At 46.2% G+C, this 15,992-nt stretch overlaps 1 protein-coding gene across 3 annotated transcripts in view; it reads left to right on the top strand.

The window, feature by feature from the left end:
• Nucleotides 1-1,995: 1,995 nt before the first annotated feature.
• Nucleotides 1,996-15,992, top strand: part of atp10b (ATPase phospholipid transporting 10B) — a 368,600-nt gene continuing 354,603 nt past the window's right edge. For all 3 annotated transcript variants that reach the window (XR_013577824.1, XM_078551015.1, XM_078551014.1), the window contains exon 1: nucleotides 1,996-2,117. The gene's annotated coding sequence lies outside the window, so the exon portion shown is untranslated. The remainder of the gene's footprint in view (nucleotides 2,118-15,992) is intronic.

Raw genomic sequence — 15,992 nt, 5'->3', positions numbered from 1 at the left:
GGTACTCTCAGGTTTTGATCCATTGGCAATGAAAGAACAGTTGGCCTTTCTTGTCATCAAATTTGGAGGATTTTGCAAAGGTGCTGCTGGTGGTACTTCTCCGTGCTTTCAGGTGCCTGCTATAGGTTGTCCAAATCTCTGAAGCATATAGGAGCTTGGAAATCACCGCTGTCCTGTAAACTATGGCTTTAGTCGTGGAATGAGATCCTGATCTTCCTCAATCAGCTGAAAGCTAAGCTGGCACATTGGAGGTGACGGTGAATTTTGTCATCTATGCCTGCCTTCATCGAGAGGAGGCTCCCAATATACTGAAAGTGGTCCACATCAACCAGGAACTCACCATTGATCTTAACTGATGAGAGTTTCAAATTGCTTACATGTGTGGAAAAAATTTACAGAACAGGCAGAAAACTGTTCAACCTTTGTCGTCTTCAACCCAAAACCAAAATCACATCAACTTCAGTCATTGCGCTCCAGCATGCAGGTGATGCTTGCGTGTTTGCTCACACAGGAACTGAGCAACACGTCATTGTCAACTCCTTCTCTGAATCATATGAGAAAATAGGCCTTTCACTAAACACCCGGAAAACTAAGGTCCTCTTCCAACCAGCACCCACAGCAGGTGAGTAATAAGTATTCGATCACAGTTTCTAGGAGGATTAAGTTCAGAAACCAAAAACGGCCTCTATTTGGGCATAACCTCTTGTTCATGTAGGTAGTGCCCCTTTACATGTTGTATCTTATTGTAATTGGTTGGGCCTTGGGGGGCCGGGGTGGAGTGGTGGGGGGGGGTGGTAGTTGGGCCTCCGGAGGCAGTTTCGGGTCAGGTTGGGCCTTGGGGGTGGTGTCGGGTTGGGTGGGGCCTCAGGAGGGGTGTCAAGTCAGGCCATGGGGGGTGGTGGGTTGGGTTGGGCCTTGAAGGGGAGTGTCATGTCAGGCCTCATGGGGAGAGGGGTTGGGTCAAGACTTTGGGGATGATTGCGTCAGGGCTAGGGGGCAGTTGGATCGGGCCTTAGACGATGGTCGGGTCGGGCCTTGCGGGGTGGTCATGTTGGGCCTCGGGGCCGGTTGTGTCGGGCCTCAGTTTGGGTTGGGGTGTTTGGTCGTGCCTGGGGGTTGGATCAGACCTTGTGGGGATGTGTCAGGTCAAGCCTCAGTGAAGAGAGGGGAGGGGGTTTGGGTCAGGCCTCAGAGTGGGGGGACGGGTTGGGTTGGGTTGGGTTGGGTTGGGTTGGGCCTTGGTGACGGGTCAGGTCGGGCCATGTCGGGCCTGGGGAGAGGTGTTAGATCAGGCCTTGGGGAGTTGGGGGTGAGAGTCAGAATGGTGAGGAGGGAGGGGGAGCAGTTGTTAGTCGTGCCTGGCCAGGAGGTGGCGGGAGTGGGGAAGGAAAGAGTCCCTGTGAGGGTGATGGAATCCCGTGGGTTTGGGAGTTCCTGCCTGGGAAGGTGTACTCCCTTTGGGGTGGGGATAATCGCATGGGGGTGATAGTCGTGAGGGACGGTGGGAGTCCCCTGAAACGTCTGGGCGTGGAGGACTCCTGTGGGGGGGGAACAAGTAGGGGGGCAGGGTGGGGAGATCCCGCATGGGTTCATGTATATCTATACAATAGTTCTCCAGAAGCTTGAAGAGATTTTAATACTTCACATTTTCCTGGGTAACTATTGATGTAACACAGTCAGAACCATCCGAGGTTTGCGATTGCAATTTAAATCACATCTCCGATGGTTTCCAGTGCAGGGCAATTGCCAAGGGGAAGTTTGCACTTCTGGGCAACTGCCAGGCAAAGCTTACCTGGGAACTTCCAAAAGGGATTCCCCAGCGCATCTTTGGGCTACCCCCCCCCCAATATGACACCCTGGAGCTCGGAATTTACGACCCATTACTTTTAAGGGAATCCAATGCAATGACGTTCTTGCATTGTTCATTCTGCAATTGATTAACTACCTTGGTCAATGACTCAACAAATCTGTGTTCTATTTGTCTAAACTGGTTTGCCTGCTTTCTTTATTTAGTGCCAAGATCTCCTTGTTTCATGATGACATTTTACGGTGCAGTACGTAAATACTGAGAATGCAGCCCCCTCAAGAAGGCAGTGGTCAGCTCTTCACGATTTTAAGTAAGTGAGCAGTTTTACTTCTTGGGACTTCCTGGGGATTGGCAGTCCTATTGTGAGAAAATCAAAGAGAAAGGAAATATGAGCCTAGTAGTCACTGAAGTAGTTTATGATGGCAAGAAGAAAAAAAAATGTCTTCGTCAAAATTTGGGTGAGATTTACAGATTATAGCTTTTATTCACAGCAATACATTTGAAAGATATTTGGAGCACAAACAGGAAAAACTTCAGCTGGCATGGAATTCTCGGCATCTGTTGTCTTGAGAAAAGGTGCCTGGCTTTGTTCCAAATGCCTTTTCTTTAATCCTTGTATATGATGTTTAATCTTGCCTTGTAATTCTGCATTTCTGTCAGCTTTGGAGAGTTATGTTCCCAATGAGATATATCCATCATGGAACTCTGTGCAGTATTTTACAATATTATATCCTATGAGGAAAAGAAATGGGAAACCAAGTGATCTACTGGGAAGAGAATGTGAGATGTTGCCTCGTTTTAAAGCTGGAACAGCGTCTGTATCACTCGTGGAATGTAATCAGTCATGTGTGATTCCATTGTGGAAATTATACTTACTTATGGGTTAATCACGTTTGCTAGACTCATTAGTTGGAATTCTCCCATCTCGCCCACAGTGGGTTTCGTGACGGATGGGAGCAGAGAACTTAGCAGGAAGCCAAAAATTGGAAACCCGCCGGGGCAAAAATAGTTTGCGATTCTCTTGATGACGGGTTAATGGTGGCTCAGGTATTCCGTTGTGCAGTGGCTTGAACGCCATTTGCATTCATTGCCATCTCATGAATGCTCATTAAATCAGCTTCTCACCGGAATCACATGCCACCTTCCAATCTCACATCACGCCAGCGGGAAATCACATCCGTCTGAATCTTGTTTGAAAAGGGTGGTACGCAGAGGTCTGACATCACTTCACCCATGGCTTCGAGGTGAGTGGAACACAAGTAGCCTACCTTCAATAGCACTGCGCTGGTCTCATTGCGATGTCAGTGGAATGCCACCCCGCTGGGGTGTAGGGTTGGTCTGCTCCCGGTACCTGCCTCCGTAGTCACAAGGACAGCAGTACTCAGGCAGGGCTCAACTTTCAGACACTAAGCAGTATTGCGCCCAGGGGTGGTCTGCTCCCAGTGGGTACCACCATTGTCCACTAGGACACCACTGTGCAGTGGTATTCATACAGGTCTGAGCATTCAGAAACCAGCATTTCAACCGGGGAAGAGGTTGGGGGAGGGGGTAAGGGAGAACACATGGCGGGTAAGTGGGAAGGAAGGCTTTGCAAGGGGAAAGAGGGGTGGGGAAGCGGGTACACATGGGGCAATGGGGAAGGAAGGCTTTGCAAGGGGTTGGGGGAGAAGGGGGGAATGATGGGAGGCAAAGGGTAGACCAAGTAGTGGGAAGCTAGAGCCTGACAAAGGTAACTGAAATTCTGACAAACAAGGGGGTTAAAGGGACACCATATATATGAATGGGATGGAATACACTCAGACTGAATAGGAAAGGGGGGGGGTGTAATTAGTGAATTAGTGTGCCACAAGAGGGATGGGTCACATGCAGACTCACAAGTTTGGTGGAGTGGTGTAGTCTGCAGTCCTGAGGGCAATGGGGAACTCCTTGAAAGTCAAAGTCCTTCGCCTGGGGCTTGCTGTCAGAAGTCAGAGTACAGATAATCCTGGGGCTCTGTGGAAAGCAGTCAGAGAGTAGAGACAGTCCTGGGGCTCTGTAGCTGGGGCTCATAGCCACCATTCGGAGAATGGAGACAGTGATGGGGTGCAGCAGGTATGCTGCAGGAGTAATCATTGGGAGCACGGTGCACTCCACTCGAGGGATGGGCAAGAGCTGTGCGCTCAGTGGGAATAATGCACGGCTTGGTGTGCAGGGCAGGCGCACAGTCGCTGTCGACGGGCTTGCCTGTCTCTGTACTGGGCTGCAGATGATATGGTTATGGTGCTGGTAATGGGAAGCACCTGCAGCATGTATTTGGGGAACACATAATGAAGGGGGATGGGGTATTTGAAACTTTCCTGGGCAGGTTCACCTCGGTAGGTGAGTGTGCACAGCCTCCAGATGGGGAGGGTAGAGGCCTACATGGGGAGGGTAGAGGTTTACTTGGGGCATGGGCGCTTCCATAGTGATGGGCTTAGCAGGGGAGGGTAGGAATGTCCATCACAACAACTATCCAGTATTATTAGGGGAGGCTGGGGAATAACTGGAGGCAGCTCTACCTTCACATCATAAGGTTCCAGGTAGATTTCTGGGACACAGCTAGAGGGGGAGTGTCGAAGTCCGTTTTGAAATAGTAGTGCAGAACCACCATCTTGCCGCACTGGAGTTATGATGCAGTTATAAATCAAAAGTAGAAGTGAACCTGAACAGAAAGGGTCTGAGACTGTGGGAGGAGCACAATGCTGGAGTAAGGGGCCCCTCCTGAAAGCCAATGCCTTTACTCAGAAGTCAATGGCTTAACATCACATTCATAGCACATCAGCATTAAAACATCGGAATGTAAAATCTGGGAATGCAGGCAATCGATAAGGAGGCACAGGTGCAGCATATATGGCATTCCATTAATGGAGGATTGTCACGTTCTCTCCAGAATTAGCATTACTAATGGGCCAAAGGGCACCCAGCCATTAATCATTGGCAACTTATTGTTCATTAGAATGCCAGATCAGAGGTTGGAGCACCGAGCCAGGTTAGGTAGCGCTTGTCATTCAAACTTCTCATAACAATGAGGGATTCAGATGTAACGTTTCTGGGATGGCATCTTGATCACCTCAAAGACAAGGCAGCGTTAGCGACAATGCAAGCAGGGCAGAAACCACTGTAGACAATTACAGTTCCAATAGGTAACAGATTGGGAACTTCATTATCTTGACCCATTACTCACTAATGTCTTCAATGTTTCATTTCAGAGAGAAGGCAAGAGCAGAAATGGATCCAAGGCTCAATGCTGCCTTTTTGAGTGTCCTAATGCAATGGAGGAGGCGAAGGAGAGAGAGGCGATGCACAGTGCAGCTCCATGAGGGGGTCTCACCTGTTCTCCAGGCTCAAGGGGAACCACAGCAAGAACAAGAGGGCCAGAGGGAGAGACCCAGACAACAGAGGCGAATCACCAGGCCAAGGGTATACTGAAGAAGACAATCCTATTTACAAATGAGTGAGAGACAATACTGGGCATGTCTGCGCTTGTCCTGAGTTTTTGTAGATCACATATGCCACATTCTTCGTGATGACCTGATGCCCGTGGATTTGGAGAGTATCCCCTGCCAGTGGCTTCACATGTGACTGCTGTGCTCAATTTCTTTGCCCGTGGGTTTGCCAGGGATCCACAGGGAACCTGTGCGGCATCTCGCAATCTGCAACACATAGGTGCATAAAGGAGGTAACAGATGCCCTTTACAGCAAGGCACATCACTATGTGAGGTTTGCCCTGGACAAAGATAGCCAGGCTGCAAGAGTAATCGACCTTGCAGCTATCTCAGGCTTCCCAAGAGCACAGGGTACAATCGCCTGTACCCATGTGGCTTTAAGGGATCTGTGGCAGCAGCCCCTAATGTTTATAAACTGCAAAGGCTGCCATTCCATGAATGTACAACTGGTGTGTGATCATCAGAAGCATATATTGCAAGTTTGTGCCAGGTACCCTTGGAGTTGCCATGACTCCTACATCCTGAGTCACTCCAGGTGCCTGAGGTTTTCGAAGGGCCAGAACGTCAGCAGAAATGGCTGCTTTGGGTTAAGGGGCACCCACTGAAATGCTGGCTGATGATACTGGTGCATTTCCCTCAGAGTCATTCTGAGGAGAGGTACAACATTGCTCACAACTCCACACGGTCCCTTACAGAGCAGACCACTGAGATTCTGAAGATGCACTTCAGATATTTGGACTGCTCAGGTGGACTCCCGGTAGGGTTTCATGTGTCATTGCCGTGTATTGCACCCTTCACAACCTCGCACTGCAAAGAGGTGATCCCTTACCAGAGGGTGAAATGGAGGAGGATGAGGGCTCTTCAGAGGATGAAGGTCAGGAGTCCCAGGAACCTCAAGAGGGTGATGAGGGTCATTTTGAAGGCAACAATGCCATAGAGGAAGCAAGACATGGGAGACATGTCCATGACACTTTAATAACTGACAGATTCCGGGAGGAGTAAGTTGAAGGCAAGGGGAGATGGCCACAGTCCCCCTGGCCCTCAATGCCATTCCCTTTCACCTCAAGACATTTCCAACCAATTGATTAGGGAATGAGTCTAGCATTGACACTTGCAACTTTTGGCCTCATGATTCACCAGGCCATCATCTCTACAAAGGTCTGCGGAGCCCTCTGTATGCGCTCTCTCTGGGAAGTGAGAGTCAACAACGACAACAATGTGAGAAGCGACTTGAAGCAGTTGCTGCCATATAATTAAGAGACAACAGCAGACAGTGAGATGAAAACATGGTCCTCTCCCTCCATACCTTGTCCTTTTCCACTGCCACTTAGGAGACACAAGTGCTGCTAATCCCTCAAGGCTGATGAGCTGCCCTCATACAATGGTCTTCCGTGCGGAGGAAAGGTTAGAAGCGCATAAATCACACACTTCTAATAAAGATTTTAACGCATCTCCCTGACATCACAGAAGGGTACAGAGAACACCTTCAGTAAGGTTGACATCACATGAATCTGAATCTCACGGACTGTCACTGAGTCAGAGAATGGATAAACCTCAAAATAAGAGGATTCAAGTGTACATAATCACAACGCCTCCAGTTGACCAAGCCATTCACATAAACATCAAATTTATTCGCAAAAGTTCAACACTTCTCCAGTGGTAGCACACCTGTACCCCAAAAGTGATTTCAAAATTCCTTAATTTTCCAACCCTACCACTACACCTGGGTGCTGCCCCAACACCTGCAGCACAAGTGGAGGCAGCCTGCTGACTGCTGCGTCCAGATGTCTGTGATGAACTTGGTGGATGTCCTCTGGTAGAGGGTCCCAGCCTGAAAAGGGTCTCGTGCTCGGGCAGATGCACCCTCCTCGGCCTGAGCAAATGGAGTGGGTAGGGCCACAAGCAGAGAGGACTCTGAGTGGCTGAATACCCTTGGAGTGTCCTGAATGGAGGTCCCTGGGGTGTCTGGCTGATGCTGATCCTCCCTGTGGGTGTCTGAGGGCCCCTGAATCCTTGAGGAGAAGATGCACCTGGAGGGAGGTCAAGGTGCCTCCCCCCCCACCCCCTCCGTCTCACCTACATCGTGATGGTGGCCATGGAGTCCAGGGCCAAGCCCAAATCCAGAAAAATCTGCTGGACCAAGGTGTCCATGGTGGTCATCAACCTTCCCAAAGGGGACCTTGAGGCACTGGCATATCAGAGCCACAACATCAGAGAGAACACAAACGGACTCCTCCATCATTCGCTCTAGTCTGCCGAGTGATTGCTGAATCTTTGCCTGACGTTCTGCCGCCTGTTGTTGCATCTCCAGCATTGAATTGGCAGCCACTGGCTGAGGCTCATCATCTGACTCAGACTGAGCGGTGGCTGGTCTGCAGGAGCCCTCCGAGTGCCTGACACCTGGGCTGCTCCTGCTTCTGACTGCTGTGTGTCAGTGAGGTGTTCTCCAGTTGGTGAGGCCAAGTCTAACCTAGAGCACACACCGAGGTATGTCTCTGTACTGGTGGAGGGTGCAGGTGGGCATTGTGACGGTTCTTCCTCAGCTTCCTCTTCAGACATGGTCTGGGGACTGGGACTTCTGGTGGGCACCCTTGTGGGCCTCGTAGTGCTGGTGCCTATACAATAGAGAATGGAGTTTTAGTTGATGAGCATGAGGAATATTAGATTGTGTGTCACTCACTGTGATTGTCAGGATGTGATAAACTGATGGAGGTGTGATCTGTACTAGGCTGCTGAGACAATCCGATCTCCTCTTCCCCACAGGAATGATCCCTGTCCTCCCCAGTGATCTCAGCTGCAGCCTCCTCGAGCTCGCTGAGGGCAATGATGTCGACCGTGACCCCCCACCCCTCCCAACACCCCCTGCTCCCCATCCTTCCCAACTCCTCAGCCCCCCCACAACTGGGTCTGCGCTCTTTCCTACCTGTTTTGGGCAGGCATGCCCTGGATGAAGACAAAAGAAAGGCATGTGATGAGAAGCAATGGAGCATAGGCAGGGAAAGATGCATATCCCCTGTGTGTGGTGAGCCCTCCCCAGCAGATCTGATAGATGTCGCATGATAGATGGGATGGTGGTGATGTGAAAGATTCCATTAATCAATCAGTGGTGATATCTACCCCCTGCTAACGGTTGTGTGAGATCCCTGAAGAGAGCAGCCCTTTGAGTACATGATGCCATGATGAGAGTTTGATATTGGAGGGAGTTGAAAGATGACTTACCCTGGCGAAAAGGATGAGATCATTTAGCCTCTTCCCACAATGGGTGGTGTTTCGGGTGCGGTTACCAGCCAGGCTGCAATTGCCACCCAGGCCAGAGACGTGAGGCTGGTGTGCTTCCTGGAACTGTCCCTGGGATATAGGACATCCCTATGCACCCGCGCTCCTCTGATCAAAGCCTCGAGTGGCTGGTGGGTGAAGTGGGGTGCTGCCTTCTTCTTGAGGCTTGCAGCCCCCTTCTTTTGGCTTTTGGACATCTCGAATGGTGTCCTGGGGAGAGGTGGGCTGGACGCAGTGAGACATGTATGCTCCAGTGGCATTTAAATATGATGCCCGGACCTTCAACCCCACCGGGTAACAGTGGGGCAGGCGCATCAGCTCCCGGCCTGCCAGGTGATTCGGAGAGACACTTTCCTGTGCATAATCAATAAGCTTCAGAGCACGGAATTGGCCGTGATTTCCCACCATTCCAAGAAGCAGAATACAAGCTGTGGAACCCGCCTGCCACAGCACTTAGTTTGAAAAACAGAAACTTTCGCGCCCTGAGTGGGAAGCATTTTCTCTGGATTTGCTTAGAAAATTAATGAAGATTTCTTTTATAAATAGGTCAGTTGGAGGGTATTTTTCTCTGAATTGGCACCTCTTTGTACAACCCTATATACTGTATATGATTGGCAAAATTAATATATGCACTGCATATGTCACATGAATGGTTTAACACAATATATCTTCAATTATGTTGCATATGATACGTTTCTGTCATCTTTTTGTCACATTTTATCTCTTCCTTCTTTGCCAATATTTTTATGTCTGTGTATTCTTTTACTTTTGTTTCAATGGATAGAATGGTGGGGAATAGGGAACTTTCTGACTTGGAAATATATCGCTATTCCTTCACCGTTGCTGGGTCAAAATCCTGGAACTCCCTTCCTAACAGCACTGTGGATGTACCTACACCACATGGACTGCAGCGGTTCAAGAAGGAAGCTCACCACCACCTTCTCAAGGGCAATTAGGGATGGGCAATAGATGCCGGCCCAGCCAGCGATGCCCATATCCCGTGAACCAATAAAAAAAATAGTGATGATTGCAGCTATATCCGCTGTTGTCCCTCCCTGTTATTTCATTGGTGGCATGCATGTCTGCTTTGCCATTTTCCCAGTCTGTCCTTTTGCCTGCTTTGTTTAATCAGTTGCCTTGTTATTTCTGCTGTATTCTAATGGTGGTTTTTCTCAGTAAACTTTTTTATTCATTCAAGGGATATGTGGTCAACACTGGCAAGGCTAGCATTTATTGCCTTTCAGAAAGTGATGGTGAGTCATCTCCTTGAACTGCTGCATTCCTTATATTGAAGATAATCTCCCAGTGCTCTTGGGTAGGGTTCCCTGCTCCCACAGTGCTGTCGGGTAGAGTTCCCTGCTCCCACAGTGCTGTCGGGTAGGGTTCCCTGCTCCCATGGTGCCGTCGGGTAGGGTTCCCTGCTCCCATGCTGCTGTCAGGTAGGGTTCCCTGCTCCCATGGTGCCGTCGAGTAGAGTTCCCTGCTCCCATGGTGCCGTCAGGTAGAGTTCCCTGCTCCCATGGTGCCGTCGGGTAGAGTTCCCTGCTCCCATGGTCCTGTCGGGTAGAGTTCCCTGCTCCCATGGTGCTGACGGGTAGAGTTCCCTGCTCCCATGGTCCTGTCGGGTAGAGTTCCCTGCTCCCATGGTGCTGACGGGTAGAGTTCCCTGCTCCCATGGTCCTGTCGGGTAGAGTTCCCTGCTCCCATGGTGCTGTTGGGTAGAGTTCCCTGCTCCCATGGTGCTGTTGGGTAGAGTTCCCTGCTCCCATGGTGCTGTTGGGTAGAGTTCCCTGCTCCCATGGTCCTGTCGGGTAGAGTTCCCTGCTCCCATGGTGCTGTCGGGTAGAGTTCCCTGCTCCCATGGTGCCGTCCGGTAGAGTTCCCTGCTCTCCGTTCATTATTCATCAACCTTCCATATCCTTCTGATGAAAGGTCATCAACCTGAAATGTTAACGCAGTTTCTCTTCACAGGCACTGTCTGACCTGCTAGAATTTCTAGCAATATTTGTTTTCATTCCATTATCCTTTTGTTTGCAACACTTAAGTTATCTCTGCAAGTTTTTTTTTCTTGAACATTGTGGTATCTTCCAATCCATCCACTCAATGGCCTCTCAATCTCAGTTCACCCATTGGCAGAGAGGAGATGAGAATAACTTCAAGGCAGCATTTGAGTGAATGTATCAAGGAATCTCAGCAAAACCTGGAGTCAGGGCAAGTGGAGAACAGTCCAATTGTTGGAATCATGCCAGACACAAAGCCAGTTGTCAGATGCCCACTGTTGATTGTTGCTGGAAGTTCTCTTCACAGCCTGAGGGCTATTCTCAAGTGTCTCCCACCATGAGTGCTCCCTCCCAACTACAATTTGGCCAGTTGCCAGTGTCATTAAGATTGGCAGGATCTCCACTTCCGTGAACTTGCTGAGTTCTTTGGCTGTTTTCCTCCTCACCTCTCTGTTAAAGTCTGGGCCGGTGTACAACTGTTATGACCAAGACTACTGTTTCAAGGTAACTAATAACTTAAAATTCTTATTCTTTACATCATGTTTTGAAATTTTGTTAGTGTTTTCGGACCACAACTCCAAACTGGCAGCCAGTTATGGTAGGTGATTTTTTAGTGTCAGTACAAAATTCATCCATTGAGGGCTATGATACTTTAACTCCTGGCAGGTTAAAATTCTGAATGGTTGGAATTTTAACATGGGTGAGCAGGCGGGGTTTAAATGGGCAAAATTGTGAATGTGTTGGGAAGCTGACTCCAACACCGACCTCTGGGTTTCACCAAGGCGAGGCAGTGGGCAGGCAGCCAAGCTGCTCCAGAGGAGGTTTGGCATTTGAAAAATGTTAATGAGGCTGGAATTCTAAGCTGTAACCTGCTTTGCAGGTTTAACTGTAGCCAGCTGCCCTGAACCTCAGGGAGCCTCGCAGCTGCAGTGGGGCGAGGACAGCTTTGGGGAGAAGGCAAGTTCCTCCCCAGCAGCCCAGACCCCTGAACTCCCTCCACCATCAGACTCTGCTGCACCCTGTGTAGTTAAAACTCTGCAACATGCAAGGAATTCCTACATTTCCCATGTATAACTGGACTCCCACTCCACTCCTAGTGAATCAGCAAGCAAAAATTCCCCACACCCAAAACTGTATATCTCCAAGTAGACTGTATATCTACTATATACTTCTGTATATCTATGAAAGCTTTCATTGTTAATTACTACTGTACCTCCGCATTTCTATTTGTTTTTGTTGAAAGCATTCAATTTCCATGTTTTACAGAAAAAATCAATTGATGCTAATGCAGTAACCCTTCACTTTAAAGGCTCTTAAGATACTGTAGCCTTCAATATGGCATGTATAACTTGTGGCCTTTGCCTAATTTAAACCCTGTATAATTGAAGAACTGGTCACAAGTATCAAATCAATACTTCTTTAAATGAGGTTATACAGTTTAATAATCTATACCACGAGTTTCTCATAGAGAATTAGTTGTGTAGAGTTGATGCCCGGTACAAACAGGTGATGCTAAGCCAGCTGTACACTTCAACAACAGAGCTGAACTAATATCTGGCTAATCCTGAAATTGAAGGTTATATGAATAAGTATAGACATATGAGATGAAAATTCTATGTGACATGATGGTTCCGATCCTGCTGGGATCAAGATAATGTCATCATTGAAATGCAGCCAGTGAAGGTTGAATAAAGTACATTGTCACAGTGACGTTCTGTAGATTTGATTTGGACATCTTTCAGGGTTGAGGAGAAACTCTAGAGTTTGTTCAAGTTTTAGCTCTGAAAGAGTCCAAGACAGTGTAAGTAACATACTCTGTTGGAAAGAACTGAGTCAATAGATTAATTGTCTTTTTTTGCCCTGTTCATTTTGTGTTATGTGAAAACTCCTCTTAGTTAAATGTCCATCATTAAACTTTATTTCAATATAACATGAATTTCTTACTATTGTAAAATAGTCACTACACCACTTATCACTCGTCATAAGCCTATCCCTGTGTCTCCCTTCCTGTGAGCCCTTTCAGCTCAAACATTATGCAACATGACGTTCATTAAAATACCCTGGCATAATTCCCTCTTATACATTCCACAAGCCTCCCTCATCCTACATAACAACTGGACTTTGATATTTACTTATCAAATAAAATGCCTAAGATTTATTTTCCCAATTATTAGAAATAAACACTGGTTTGAGTTGCCAATATGTGATTATAAGTAGCATTAAATAATGTTGGAGCAGCTTATTCATTATTTGAATCTACCCATTATGAATAACTGGAAATCTTCAAGACTGTCCTCCTGTGAAAATACTGTAAAGTCATGATTGTAAATAATCCCTGACTCTGTGATTACATTCAAATGCTTTTAGACTGAATTATAGTTATTTTTTTCAGTTGCTTATATCAAAATGTATCCTGGGTCACAATAAAAATGAATTAATGAATACCTGTGATGACCATGTGCATTCATGTGTATAATAATATACTGTTATGACTACATCAGGAAATTTCATATAAGCAATTCTAGCTGAGTATCTTTGGCTAATATAAAAGGCTAACTGTAGTCAGCATTAATGTCACTGCTAATTTAAGGGTACAAGCTGCTTGCAGTAAATCCCCAATTGTGAATGATCTAATAAATAATTTGGTTCACGCTAGACTTAACCATTAGGCAAGACTGAACACTACAAATGGTAAATTCAAAAGATTTATTGACAATTAAAAGGTGGAAAGGTAACAGGTTAAAAATGTAGAAGACAAAGCTTCAATTAACAGTAAAAGGAGAAAGCTTAACTTAACAACAAAACAGACTTCTCACAGCTTCATCAGGTGATCAGGCCGAAGACATGAAGCGATGATAACAATTGGTCATTCATACGTGGATAACGCACTAACAAAATGGCTTTCCGAAATCTTAATTTTTATACCCTCAGCTCACATTTTCTTATCTTGAATTAGCCCAACTGTTGAACAATAATTGGTTAACTTAACCAACTGCCAATTTATAATTGGTTCCTGACATCTGCGAGCATCTCCTCAAGCAGTAATACAATGGGGGCTACTCAGAATGTTTCATGTGACCATTTTCCCATACAGTAATACAATACGTTATTCTTTACCCGTTTTCATGTAACTTCCCAAGGTCATGAAGGTTTTAACTTTAGCACACCTTATCTTTTCAGACTGGCTTAAGAAACACATTTTATAGTGTACAGACTTATCATAATGTACATTTAGTATATTAAAATCAAATGTTAATTATGAAACATAAAACATTACATACTTTCTGTTAAGGTTATATTACCAGCCTTACCAATACATCCATTGATTAATTACTTATTCTTCAACTGTCTCCCAATTGAGGCTACTACTTGCCCTGGCTGGTTTCCAATAATGCAGTAACTGGTTACTTTCTGAAATGTCTCCTGGATTAATTCAAAATGGTTTCAGAACATGTTAGTTTCTATACTAAATAACACATTGAATCAGACTACACAATGGTCAAATCACGGTAAAATTATTGATTTTAAAACTACCAACAAAAGTATTGAACAGAGAAATGCAGTCAAAGTACTGCTATATTGGCAGCTGCATTACATATAGCCATACCAATTTCAGTATTTCTTTAAGCTGTAGGGACAAACCCCATCAGTGGTGTGCAATTAAATAATTGTGTCATAGGTCATTTTAATTCCTGCATGCTTCTCTGTGTATGTTGGGGTCAACCCTATGGAAAATTTTGATCCTTTAATTGTAACCCTTGAATAACATTTGTTTATTGATAGAAACCTGTGAGCTACATTTAAATAATATATGGCCATCCTCCAGTATCTCACTCAAGTGCCCATTCTTCAGCATGAGCTCAGGCAATAAGTGTTAGCAAGCTATTCACCTGTGAGAAGTATATCTTGTCCGACATCCAGATGCACACATTAGCAAATCATTGAATAGCATTCAAGAGTGGGAAGCCTGACTGTTTCTCTGCTCTTGTTCATAGCCAACTGTAGCCACTATTGCCCTCAAAGATAATATCAACTCAAATAAAATCTAGGATATTTCTGATCTGTCTAATTTATAGTACTGCATTTATAACCAGATCCACTGAGGAGTTGTATATTCTGTGATTTTGGGAGAACATAGGAACATAGGATCAGGAAAAGGCCATTTGGTCCTTCAAGCCGGCTCTGCCATTCAATGAGATCACGGCTGACCTGGTTGTGGTCTCAGCTCCACTTTCCTGGCTCCCTCGCCCCCTGCCCCCATAACTCTTGACTCCTTTGCCTAACAAAAATCTGTCTAAATTTGCCTTGAATAAATTCAAAGACCCAGCCTCCACTACTTTCGAGTGAAGAGAATTCCACACGCCAGTGACCCTTTGGGAGAAAAAGTTTCTCCTCATTTCTGTCTTAAAAGGGAGACTTCTTTTTTTTAAACTATGTCTCATAGTTTTAGTCTCCTCCACATGAGGAAACATCTTCTGGGTATCCACTCTATCAAGTCTCCTCAGGATTTTATATGTTTCAATAAGATAATCTCTCATTCTTCTAAACTCCAATGGGTATAAGCCTAACCTGTTCAACCTTTCTTCATAAGACAGCCCCTTCATCTCAGGAATGAATCAAGAGAACTCTCTCTGAACTGCTTCTAAAGCAATTATATCTTTTTTTTAAAAATAAGGAGACCAAAACTGCACACAGTACACCAGATCTGGTTTCACCAAAACCCTGTGCAGCTGCTGTTAAACTTCCCTACTTATAAACAAAAACAGAAAATGCTGAAAAAACTCAACAGGCCTAACAGCTTCTGTGGAGAGAAATACAGAGTTAACATTTCAAGTCCGTTTGACTCTTCTTCAGACTTTGAAGGAGGGTCATACAAACTGGAAACGTTAACTCTGTCTTTCTCTCCACAGATGCTGTTAGACCTGCTGAGTTTTTCCAGCAATGTTTGCTTTTGTTTCAGATTTCCAACATCCGCAGTATTTTGCTTTTGCCTTCCTAATCACTTGCTGTAGCTGCATACTAACTTTTTGTGATACATGCACCAGGACATCTAGATCCCTCTGCACCACTGAGTTCTGTAATCTTTCTCCATTTAAATAGTATATTGCTTTTCTATTCTTCCTGCCAAAGTGACCAAGTTCACATTTACCACTCACTTAACCTGTCTATATTTTTTTAAAATTCATTTAGTGGGTGTGGGCTTCACTAGCTGGGTCAGCATCCTTAGTTGCCCTTAAGGAGGTGGCGGTGAGCTGCCTTCTTGAACCGCTGCAGTCCATGTGGTGTAGGTACACCCACAGTGCAGTTAGGGAGGGAGTTTCAGGATTTTGACTCAGCGACAGTGAAGGAATGGCGATATATTTCCAAGTCAGCATGGTGAGTGACTTGGAGGGAAACTTCCAGATGGTGGTGTTCCCATCTATCTGCTGCCCATGTCCTTCTGGA

This window comes from Cetorhinus maximus, chromosome 10 (genome assembly GCF_964194155.1).
Source record: "Cetorhinus maximus chromosome 10, sCetMax3.hap1.1, whole genome shotgun sequence".
NCBI lineage: Eukaryota > Metazoa > Chordata > Chondrichthyes > Lamniformes > Cetorhinidae > Cetorhinus > Cetorhinus maximus.
The sequence above is the reverse complement of the archived record's forward strand: the minus strand, read 5'-3'. Positions and strand labels throughout refer to the sequence as shown.